A 13,281-nucleotide genomic window follows, 5' to 3' on the forward strand; every position below is an offset into this window, starting at 1 on the left:
TGGACCTTAACAGAAGACATTCAAAATATCAATCACCAATTATATTGCAGACAAAAGCATATGGAACATAAAATGCATGGGAGCAGGTGGCATTCAAAGACACATGACTGAAATTCATGATACAAATTAGCACCCTTCTTTACCTGACTACTCAGGAAGAGGAGGTATTTTGTAATTCACAGCCACCTCCAGGTGCTAACAATCCATTCATTAGCAGCATTTTCACCAAACAGTAGGCTGACCTTGACAGGAAAGTTGCCTCACATTCAAGATACTATTTAAAATCCAATAGCCACTTTGATTGTTGTGAAATGGGTATTGATAGAGATGGAAACTTGAAAAAAATCAATTTATGGATGAGCAATCTCAACAGATGTAGTGTAAGAAAATACTGTTTACATGAAGACAATCTAACACAGTTTGGATTTGAGTTATTACACTGCTGCTGTAGAAGTATGCTTCCTGCTACCTCAGGATATAGACCCCCCCCCCAAAATATAAAGCTGAAATCTCTAGGGTGAGCAACATTCCTCTTGCTGCAGTTCCTGCATGTTCATGATCTACAAAGTGTCATAAAACGCCTATATACTGTGCATATAGAGAAGTGGCTGGTAGGGCAGCATAATAAGGAGACATAGCTAGACCCCAAATTCCTTCACTGAAAAGATCGATCCATGAAAGAGACTGTTTAGGGAAGTACTCCTGAAGGACAGACATTTTTGCAGCGCGCTTTCATAGATATCTCCTTCCCATCTGCTTGTCCAACATTAAATACACATCCCACAAGTCAGGATTCAGTCAGCCCGTTCCAAAAGGATGTTGGTAGTTTATTCTAGTACATCAGCCAAGGACATTTTGTAGTATGAATGGCTAATATTTAAAGTAGTTCAACATGTTCTGTTTGATTAAAAGCTTTAATGGAAAGTCTTTATTTGCAGAAAAACAACACAATCCTTTTGAGGAAGGCACAGTGGCTAATGCATCACAACCATTGTAAGAATTGAAAAATACCCGTTTTCTCACCATAAAGCACAAGTGTAATAGTCTTCCTCTTCAGCCGAGCAGAACTACATTAACCAATATTTTAATTCTGCAACTGCATTTATCAGTAAACCCATGGATTGAAGAACAACCAGCCAGCGGTTAAATGGAACCTAAGGAAAAAAACTATCATAATATGTCTTTCTCCACAAGCAAATACGAAGATGTTATTTAACAACAAACCTGCCATTCCCAGAAATACAGCACTGATGGGAACTTCATCAGATTGCTGTAGAATGTTGCCATTTTACTCTGATTCTTAAAATAATAATCTTATTTTTCAGAGCACAACTTCTTGCTCTTTACAGCTGTCATCGTCAGCATTTTAGAATGAAAAGTACTCTACAATGCACAGCCATTTAGCATGCTACCATCAAGTGAGGACATGAAGACAATTCTGGATCATTTGAGTAGTACAGCTTGTAGGGGCAATGTTTTCAGAAACAAGAAACAATTTTCAGATCCTGAACTTGAGACAATTTTACAGAGGTGATTTCTTAGCACTGCAGTAAATCTGCCCCTTTCCTGGTACTTCACTAGGGAGACATCAAAAAAACAGAAGCGTTTGCGATCACTAGATATTGCTGAAATTCCTGGCATAAATAAGTCATTTGAGTTTCTGATTAAAGAGATTTTAAAGAGCAGAATCAAAATCTCAGGAACTTTTGTTTACTGTCCAGAAAGCCCCTTCTGTTTTCAGCCACTAAAACCTGGGCCTCCATACTTTTCAAACTTAATGTAGAGACAGCTTCAGACTTTAAACTCATAGTCATTTCTGTTAAAAACATATTTACATTTGAAACCACTTGCAAGTAGCCCTAGCGACTAATGTAAACTGGATTTTTTCCCTACGTATTTTTTTTGTTGAACAGGATTCAAACCAGGAGCTAGAAACATCGCTGAAATACAAGCAGGAATTTAGGATGTGTGACAGGGTTATTAAGGTAAGGCCTCACTGGATCCAGTCTTCCTTATAGGAACCTCCTGGACACAAAAACATGCAGCTCTGAGAAAAGCAGGCCCCTGCCTCTTCCACATATTTTCCACAATTAGGATAAGGACTACAAGAGAAGCTGTACAACTTCCACTGGTAAAAATGGCTGCATTAACAGCTACAGTCAAAGCACTTTTGATGGATTTGACTAATGTTCCCAGCCTTGTGCTTACTCATAGACTACTTCCAACCCTCTGCATCCACCTCACCTTTCCATATTTAGTCTCCTTACATCAGCTTCACTTACAGTGAGACCTTTTTCCCTTACCTATTCCCCTTTACTGACCTATTTTCTTCAATTTCTCTTGCCATTTGGTTTGTTCCCTCCCCACTATACCCAACCCAATAAATCCTTCAGTGGACTACCAGTGTTTCTGCCATATTATTCCTCATCCTGCTTTTGCAAACTATCCCTTCTCCAGCACTTCATCCATCCCACCTTTAGGACAGCACTAATACTGTATGACTGTACCTAACACAAAGGGAACGTGTTCTAGATTGGTTTACTGCAGTAATGAGTATAATGAAGTAAAATCATGGTAGTCTGTAGCTTATACTACCTCACTATTGTCACTTATCCAGCTTGTATGGTAGGAGTGGTAAAAGCTGCCTGTCCCCTGGAAGTGAAGAAATCAGATTTCAGTGTCTTTTACAAAGCACAGAGAAAGAAGTTCATGCAAATTTGTACAGATCGAAATAGTTCTTTTCAAAGTATGTTAGTAAAAATAGATTTCATACAAGCCTGCAATAAGACAAAGGCTAATTAGCTACAACCACTTTTTCTTGAGGTCAAGAGGAGTTACACCTGGGATGATTTTAGCCTAGAATAGCCACACTTATCGATGTGATTTTTTTTTAATTTTTTTTTTTAAACTTAGGACATATCACATCACACCTTCATTTTTACTTGATGTTAAAGTGACAGGGCTAATGAAATAAGTTATTTTGATAGAACACAACCTACTTGAAAATAACACTTATGTCTCAGCATTCTGTACTTGGTATAACACCCAAGACTGCTGTAACTTAGAGAAGTTGGTCAATATTTTATCTTTTTTTTTTTCCTCTGCATTTTTCTCTCCCTTCTTCCCCCAATTTGTGTAGCTGGCAATATACTGTGGATCAACAGCCCCATTGTTTCCTTTTCATCACTCCTTTACGAGATCTCAAGCATAGAAGGCTGGTCATTAAGCACTGTTTCTAAGGATTTCACTCCTTCAGAAATTCTTTCAGTTCAAACACCAAAACCCCCAGGTTCTCCTAGTTCTGCAGCAGTCTCTCTGCTGGGACTCCTTCAGAAGCAGGATCCAGGAGGCACAAGATTGCTGACACCTACAGCAGACCACTAGGATTGTCAGTCAGGCATTGCCAAAACCTTGTCCTGGATTTACTGAGGTTTACTGAAGCTGACATGTTTTGAAGAAAAACATTCCAGGTTCACTATGTCACCACCTTCCTCTGTCATTTTACTTAGATAGAAGATATCCACCTATTTCTGGAAGCTACCTACCAGCAAAAGTCTTATTAGCTTAAATAGGGCTTCTGCTCTCACAGACTCTCTGAAAAACTATTCACAGCACCAGTAATTACTTTCAATACAGTTATGCTCAGAGGACAGAAACTATTTGAGGTAGTCTCAAGCAAGACAGTCTGTGGTCCACTCGATTTTATTCAGCTTCTTGTCCCAACCCTTCACTGAAGCACTACAGTTAAGGGCCCATTAGTGTTACAGCAAGAAGCACTCCATGTCCCAAGGGTCACCCTGCATAGGTTTGCAAGAGGAAGGCTTAAAATTCCAAAGAACAGACAAAAAAAGTCTGATTAACAGAACACAGCATAAAACCAACACATGCAAGGTACCACAAGATGCTAAATACTGCTATTCAGTAACTGTGCGCATCTGGTTTGCTGTCTCTTTTTTAACCTCAACCCTCAAAACACAGGAAATGTGGGACAAAAATAAGTTCAAAACACTTACCCTTCTTCCCTTTGTTATTTAATACAGAATATGTCTTTCAGTGTATCTTTTTAAATCAAAAAATATGTAGAATCACATCTAGAAAAAAACACTTGACAGCCCTTCCACTGAGCACTTCTTGCTGATATTGCAAGTGAGAGAGCCCATTTGGGGTACAGTACTTGTTCAGATGCTTTGAATCATCCTGTGCAAGTCTCTCCCTTCTTTTCTCACTCCTCTGCCTACACAGGCACCTAATTTAGGTTTACTGGAATTAAGTGCTATGAATACATCCTGCCCACTTCACCCCTTACTCCAATTCCTTTTAACTGTACACCTACCCCCTGTAGCCTACTGTACCCTACACCCACCAGCCCTTATGCCTATGGTGAAATCAAATAGTTCTACCTGCCCCAGTCAGCTATGAGGAATCTCTCTGCAAGGTTCCCAGCCTGATAACAAGTTAGAGACAGTCCCTGCGGTTTGTCAGAAAGCTTCTGAAGGACTACATTTCTGCACCAGAGGAATTAATAGCTCCAAGCTTGTAAAGATTTACACATCTCCACAAAACGTCACTAGATCTGCAGCTATCATACCAGAGATGATGATTAGCACTGTGCATATTAAACAAAGGGGTAGTGAAATCCGATTTACATATTTCTGACACGCACACAAATTCCCACTGCTTTCACAACGTAATATCTACACGGTTCATTTTATTTTGATTAAAATTAACACATTTCACTGATGACCTTTAAAGAAATGCTCGCTTCCAGACACTTAAATGCACCATTGATCTACTATACTTTGTCAGCAAAACAATGATCATTCCTAAGATGCCTCTGAAAAGCTACAGTCCTACACAGATCAGTCCATAAAGTTCCCACTGACGTAAGCAATGCAGAGATGCAGAATTTGCATAATCAGCTCATTTGCTGCATTCAGCAACAAGGGACACATTCTGCCGATTCACACCCTCACCAGAAGGTTCCTCTAGTTAAGAGGAAATTGCCACATTGCAATTCAACAGACATGAAGTACATTAGCTGGGTAGCAGCTAAGTAAATAAGCAAATGAAGATGTATGTGAGTTATTATTACCTTTGCTCCACAGACAATGAAAATGACCTTCGTTGAAAGGCTGGTTCAGAATCAGAAGGCAAAACTTCAGGTTTCCTGTAAGATAAATGTTGATTTTTATTAGGAAGAATATTGATTTTTTTTCCCCTTTTTTTTATTTTGCTTTTGCCATATTAATTTTAGTCCAACCACCTCAGAGCAACTCCACTAATTTCCTTGCTTCTTAGGTTTCATCATTTTCAGATCAAGAAGGTGCCAGAACTTCATTAGACACCTTTTACTTGGTAGGGTTTTGTTAAACTTTTAATTTATAAGTGACTTTTACCCACTGAAGGCCATCCTCAACAGGACCCCACAGCTACAGAGCTCTCTCACTTAATCTCCCACCTGCCACTGCCACCTGGATGTAGCGTTTACTGATATGAGCTTCGCCCTGGCTTCTATTAACAAGGAAGGCTGTAGATGACTCCATATGAAGCTGTCTCTAACCTAGGTCCAATATTCCACTCTTCTGATGGATGCAGAATTCTTGCTGCCATCAGTGGCTTCTGTGCCTACATTTTCATATACCATGTAGAAGCTCTAATTGTGGTAGAACCACTCTGGTAGTTACTTTACAAATACAGAATGAAAGGCCACACCCAAGGATCTTAAAATCAAAGCTAGTAAAAGCAAAAGTGAACTTTAGCCTGTGTTATCTAGGTGATGATGCAGACTAAAAATCTCAGTGGATTTACCAGCAACCTGAACTGATCCAACTTGATTAGGCTACTAAAGCCTCCTGCCCTAGCCATATGTCCATTGTGAAGGTTGATAATAAACCTACAAATATAAAAGACTTAAAGTAAAAAGATTTATGATATGACACACTTTGTTTTCAAAGAGTAAATACGTAAATCTTATGACAGTTGCCTGTGGTGGGATTGGCATTATTTCACTTCCTAATTATCTTGCCAATCATATAGGAATACAAGTTTCCCCTGGAGCTTGATAGCCTTAGGCAATCAGGTTAATGAATTATTATTTGGTCACATGAAGCCACTGTAATTGAAAAAAGAAAACCTCTATCACTAGAAAGTCTTTCAGGCAGATCCAGTATAGCAGGAGGCAGAAGGCTACAGGTAAAGCTGTGGCTTAAGCTATATGACATTACCAGGGAAAATACAGGTGGTGAAAGTCCTATAGGTGCGGGAACATCTTGGGGTAGGAGTAGGGAGGGGACAATCTTTAATCAAACAAAAAATGCATGGTTAGGAGCATGAACTGAAGGTTAGGATATTAAGACACCACTGTTCTGCATCTCACCTTTCAAATGATTTAGGGTTTCTCCACTGACCCATTCTATGCCTCAGTTCCCTACCACAGAAATAACAGTACTGCCCTCCTTTTTTAAGTATCAAGAGAAACACTACTGAAGGCCTAGATAATTTTTACTCCAGTAAAAAGTCTACATGTTTATCACAGCTATCTTCTGTGTGGTGCTTTCAAATACCTTTCCTCATGTCTTCCCCTTGCATCTTTGCTGACATGGTCCACACACCTCTAATTCATGTATATACAGGGAAATAAATTTACTTAGAAAAGAACAGAGAGGTCAGAGGACCAAGTAAACAAAGGAAAGTGAGAAAAATCGTTTTCTTTGTGTAGTCTGAAAAGTTTTGTCTTGTCCTTGAACTTTAAGAGAAAGGTAGAAAACAATACATTCAAACTAAGTGCCAATTTCCAGCTGCCTCGCAAAATGAGACCTGAGCAGCAGATCTCCTAATGATGGTTAAGTGAGAAAGGCTGCCAACTCCTTAAACATCATCATCTAGTGGTGCCCTCCACTGAAGAGAGCCGGCAAACATCACAGGTTCTTTTACTGATATAATACAAATAGACACAGGTGCTATAAATCTGTTCCTCCAGTTGAACCATGAAAGGCATTTCTGTGTCTGTTTTAAACCCTTAAGCCGTATCAGCATATGAAAACACAGTAGATTTTTAACTTTTTTTGCACATCAGGAGGATGTTATATACTTGTTATATACTGAGATATGTATTTGAAGCCAAGGCCTGGCTGTAGGTGTCCACACCGAGACTTCAGAGGCTGATTTTTCAGAGATGACAATTCCAAGAGCTTTCCAGTGAGGCCTGTAAGAGCTGCTGGCTCTTACTTGTCCAGTTATTGCAAAGAAGCAAAGAGGTAGATGCCCCAGCACACACAATTACGAGGGGTGGTGGTGCGTGTTTTGTGTTGTTTGGTGTGTTGGGTTTTTTTAAGCACAGTTATGGATTGAAAAAGTGGAGAAATGGAAATTATTGTTTCTCCTGCTTTTAGAAAAGTGAACGTGTTCCAGTCATTTCAAACCACTGCAATTAATGCATGATAAAATGCTATGATTAATGCTACCAAAATGAGCTTAAATGTCAATATTTTAATGGCGCTCACTGAGTTAATATAAAGCTGCACAAAGGGCTCGGTCCTCAGTAGATGTAACACAGTAATAAAATTGGGCCGCAATAATTTACAACCATTGCCCTAAAAAATATTAATAAATTGGGACTTCTGATGGCAAAGACCACGTCAACAGACAGAATATGCAACATCCATCACTGAGAAAAAACTGATGAGAGCTCACTGTGCCACTGCATGAGCACTCTACTGGCTATTCGTTTGAAAACAAATCTACTTCAAGGCCATTTATCTTTAAAAGCCCTTAACAAATTAGGAAGCATTTATCTCCTGGACTGTCTGCCCATCCATTTTTCACACAGATAATTAGCACCCTGACCCAACCATTAACAAAATTGTGCTGTTTGGACTAATGGGAAAGAGAATTCTGTAAGCCAGAATTCAGCAGCGAAAATAATCTGTCCCCAGATATGGATATCTCCACTGAAGAAGCTTTTGTTGACCTTTTGTTAGAGGCAGAACAAGTTGGTCTCTTGCACAGTTTCTTCCATTTTTAGTATAATTTTCTCTTTCATTATCTACTTTTCTTGCAGCTTTTGCAGACTGAGCAAATTCACGCATCTGCAGCACAAGCAGAAAAGAATAAATTCCTCCATACAAAACCTCCAGCTTATTCTTGATGTTTACACCAACACGGAGAATGAATAGAGCCAAGTCCCACAGTGTAAGTCCCCTTGTAGAGGAATTAACCATGCAGTAAGGCCTAATTTCTACAGGACAGGAGGACAGAAGGATGACTATCGAAAATTTTTACTTGCATTTAGGGAACCACATTTGTTCATTGCCAGGCTTACCTGCTTGTTTTCCTATTTGCTGCTTATATACCTTGCAGTCTTATAGGCATAATTTACAGACATATGTATTAACAAGTGCACAGCTACATCAACAGCCAGTTATATGCAAAAATACAGTTAAAAAAAAAAAAATCTTCTAGCAGACTTCAAAAATTCCTAGTCTTTGGATAAAGCTGGATCATTTTAATCCTGCCAGAAACAGAGAACCATTTCCTTACTTTCCTGGGCTGCAAATCAATCAACAATCCCTACAAGTCCCACTGGGACCACCAGTGAATAACCTCATCCTTTCTGAAAATTTTCTCCGTTCTCTGCTTTCCAACAATTATTTAGCTGCACTTCTTTGATGAAGCTTTTCTCATGGTTGCTTAGAAAGGACTTTAATCAAACGTGTTGTGAACGTCTCTGACAGCCTATGCAATGCCTCTTTACCCCATTTTAACTCAGAAGAATTCCAATATATTTTAGAGCGCACATTTGCTATTCCAAAACCCTTCTTGGCTTCTCCCTGTGATATTATACTCATCTAGCTATTCTATAATTATTTATAATATCATTATGCATTTTTTATTGATTTCCCCTTGTCACATGCCAGTCTTCAGGCTATATGTCTGTCGCAAAGCATACACAAAAGGCATATATATTTTTAAAGACAACCTTTTCTCTGGTAGCCAATAAAATTCCCCTTCTTTGTTTCCTTTCAGTGTTACAATAATATCGCTAGAAGTTACTCCGAATACTGTGAGGTTCCTGGCTATTGAATTTTCCGAGGGGGAAAAAGCTTTCATTGCTTCAATCTAGAGGGCCTTTGGGAAAGATCACTGCTCTTCCCAGTCTTTGTGAAATGATGTAAGCAGTAACACACAATGGGGAAGATACGCTGTGCTAAGATACCAGCGTGCCTCAAGGTGCTAACGAAGTATGACTCCAAAGTCAGAGCTTCAACCACAGAAAGGGGCTTCCGCTAAACAATTCACATTTTGATTTCTTGTTTGGTATTTGTGTTTTACTGCCTGGCTGAAGAGAAGCCATCCCTCTCCTTTCCAATGGTCTATCAAGGATCTTCCACATGGAGGCAGGTTTAGTACAGAGGAAGGAGGAGGAAAGAGACAGGTAGTACAGGAACAGAGGGATTTTACCATTAGTAAAGTATTTCATTAATTTAATCTAGAAAGTTGAAAGTTGGAAGATCGTTATAAATTTTCAGATACTTTCTATACTGGTAGAAATACATCTAAATATCCAAGATACTAACCAAGATCCCTTGAAAGATACTGCAGAGAGTTGGGTTACACATATCCCTGATCACATAGGTGGGAGTCCAAATACACAATGAGCTTCTGAGAAAAACACTGAAGGATCCCACTGAAAATTTCCTTATGCTCATGTTGCTGCTCTCACATCACTCTGCTTTCCAGGATTCAAAAAAAAAAAAAAAAAAAGTTATTTGGTTTCCAGTACCATCATTCAGGAAATTCCTGCCCCACAGATTTGTCTTTTAAATGAACAGTCACTGCCTACTTAAATGTCAGAGTATGTGGGAAGGGGCAAGGCATTTTTTCACAATTCCAAAACAGTGACACTGATAAAAGACAGCAGAGCAACAGGCTGAGACAGCTCTTCGTATGGCAGTTGAAGTTTCTTCTGCTGAAGAATTAGCATTGAAATTGTGATTCTAAGAATTCCACATAAGTTATATTTAGTGGGAGCCTATCATAATAAACCCTAAAGAAAGCAGTTCGTGAAACCAACAAACATAACAAAATAATGTTTATGCAGAACTACAATTAAGACAGATAAGACTATTGCTACAGATCACCAAAGCAAAATTACTGAAGCAACTTGCTGTATTGGTTTGGGGTTTGGTTTTGGTATGGTTTTGTGTTTGTTTGGTTGTTTTTTAATTAACACATTAAACTCTCCTATTTAGTTGAAATATAATCTCCAAAAAAAAAATAATCAGAAAACACCCATTTTTACTTAAAAAAATTTCTTAACATACTGTGTGGATTGAAAAACTTGGCTCCTGTGTAGTGCTAAGTCAAAAGCTGCAATGGGAACTTCTGCTATTGGTGAAACAGATGTCACTAACATGGGATAATTAACAAGTGAGCTTATAAAAGGTATGAATTATGACATCAAGAAAAAAATAATTCCTCGTAATGAACTGGAGTGGACAATTTTAACAAACTCTTAAGGAAAAAAGGTTTTAATACTGATATTCCTTAAATTAGAAACATGGCTATTTAAAGAATATTACTTCATTAAAACAGCCCACATTCTTGCTTAAATGAAGGCTCATGCAGAAGAATGCCACTGATTGCACCTCAAGTATTCTGGGTTTACATCAGTGAAAGAGAAATGACCCTAAAATGGTATCTTTTGTGGCCTCCAATGGCAGAAAATTATTGTAGTGTTGAACACAGAAAGGAAAAGTATTTTAACTGCTCACTACAACCTCAAAAAGCTGCTTGGTAAAAGTTTTTTCATTTTGTTGTATTAGCTGTAGCACCACAATTAGCTTTTTCTTTGACATTCTTCAGCATTTTTAGTGCAGTCTTAATTGGCTATTTGTTCCACCTATCACTTGAAAAAAAAAAATCCGAAACACTGAATCGGAGTTTCACTAAACAAATGGCAATGTATTGCCTTTTGGTTTTTTAACCTTGTCTTTATGAAAAAGCAAATAGATGCTCAGCACATACACAGATGTTACTTAAACACAGAGAATGTGGGATTTTAAAGCTAAAATAAAGGAGTTTGGGGGATCAGCACCAAATCTACATCATTTTCTGCCAAGTAAGCACCAGTCTCCAAGTGTTAAGTCCAAAACCGATGCTCTGGGAAGAACTACTTGCCAGATTATTGAAATGGACCATTTCATCCAGGGCTTGTTTTAAGAGCTACCATCCACTTCCCAAACATACTCAACTGGAACAGCCTCCCCATCAGAAATGAAGTAAACGTTTGATTAGACAAAAAACTAAGGAGAATGAGTCTATTAGACTAAGGAGCATCCCCCATTTCCTGAAAAGGTTTCTTCATTGTGGTTCGGGTTTTTTTGGTTTTTAGACACTGAAACACCACCACCTGTAGTTTCCTACACGATAAGCAGATGCAGTTACTAACAGGCAATTTACTTGCTGATGTAGCAATTATTCTTAAAAGTTGACTTCTGCCTCACAAGAAAAGATTCTGGTTTCATCAATGAATGTCTCTGGCAACTCACTGACTACAAGCACTATCTATGTCTACCTTAGCAAGTAGCATGGCACAATAATATCAGGTCTATAAAGGAGAACTGTTGATGCTGAAAGTATGATATTCACACTATACATGTTTTGGGAAGAAAGGGAGGGAGGGAGGCTACTTCAGGTTAGGTCCAGTCTGGTCCTGTAGACTAAATACCCATTAGCAGTAGGAGAGCATTACATACACTCCCGGAGCACATTTTTAGTTTCATCCAAAAGGAAATTAGCTTACATATTCCAAAAGCACTTTGCAATGTAAAGCAAAGCACAGTCAATAGACAGAATCAGGAGACTTGCTTCAGAAGCATATTCTTGATCCAAAATAAAATGTTAATGTAAATATACCAATAGTTGCATGGCTTTTGGCTTATCAATTTTTTATTTTTTAAACAACGTCTTTATCAAACTAAGACAACTAATGCCACAAGATCAGCTTAATTTAAATGAACAACACATTTTTGTAATCTTATCAAAATTTGGCTCTAACTTTAGATTGTCATACTTAAGACACAACCTGACACTTATATCTGTAATGTAGAGAAGGCGGGGGGGGTGGAGTGTTAACCCAAAACTTGAACTTATCTTCACTACAAATTCCTGGAAAAGCACCTAACATCAAATCCAAAGATACTACTTTTTCAGGTTACCTTTCAGAATGAAACCTCACTTTGTACTGAACAAACAGTGCACCTTACACAAAAAAGCTCCTCACTCTGCTGTTCTCTTTCTTGAACTAAGTTTTCCTCCAGCAGTTCTTCCCTTCACCAGGAAACCCAGTGTGTTGCTGTAATACAGGGGAACCTAAAAAGGATCATTTCAAACTTATGCAGCCCAAATCAACAGTCTGAAATGTAAATGCTTCACGTTTAATAAGTTTCACAACTCCTGCAGAACTGCTACTTTGAAAATGGAAAAAATGCTTTCAAGTCAGTAAAATCCACTCCCTACATCTGTGCTATTGCTAACAAGGTAGTTGTCAGCTTTAATTCAGAGAAACAGTTAAGCTTGGACTATTGTATTAATTATAGCCACTACTTATAAAACACTATGAAGCTGCATTTTACCACACTGAATCCCAAGTCTCCAAACAAGCCATTTAATTTTCCTCATAAGAGTGACAACTCCAATAACAAACCAGCACAAATTATGCAAAAGGATCACAGACCTTACAAACATGTTCTCAAACTTATTGAATAAATCAAATATGCATACCCAGCTGCTTTTCGTACAAAGGCAGTGTTATCCCTGTCAATGCATTTTAGTGTTAATTTTTTCATGTAAATTCTATTGATTTTTGAATATTTTACAGCTTTTAATTCTCCAAGCAAATCCCAGCAAGAGGAGTAGGAAGAAAAGGGGATTTGTGTAAAGAGTCTTATTGAAAAGCTGCAATGTGGTACTCTCTGGAGAGCCCTCTACAAGAATCTATGTGGATGAATTCAAAACAACTAATTTTTCACAATAAGTCACAAACACAGCCATACACATGGGATAACCCACCTATGTTATCGACCACTGCTGCTCATAGAAGGGTGCTACGCCTTGCAATGAAAACTTGTCAATTAATTCCAGGGCTCCTCTGCAGGCTGCGAGGGCTGCGTTTTCCATCTCAGTATGTGATGGGACACTTCTTTTCATACAAACTCCTACAGTCCCTAGGTGCATTTCTGAGTGCTTGGGACTTCTGATCTTTATGTGTTAAACACCTCA

Source organism: Haliaeetus leucocephalus, unplaced genomic scaffold (assembly GCF_000737465.1).
Source record: "Haliaeetus leucocephalus isolate CR32 unplaced genomic scaffold, Haliaeetus_leucocephalus-4.0 Scaffold808, whole genome shotgun sequence".
In the NCBI taxonomy this organism is placed as follows: Eukaryota; Metazoa; Chordata; class Aves; order Accipitriformes; family Accipitridae; genus Haliaeetus; species Haliaeetus leucocephalus.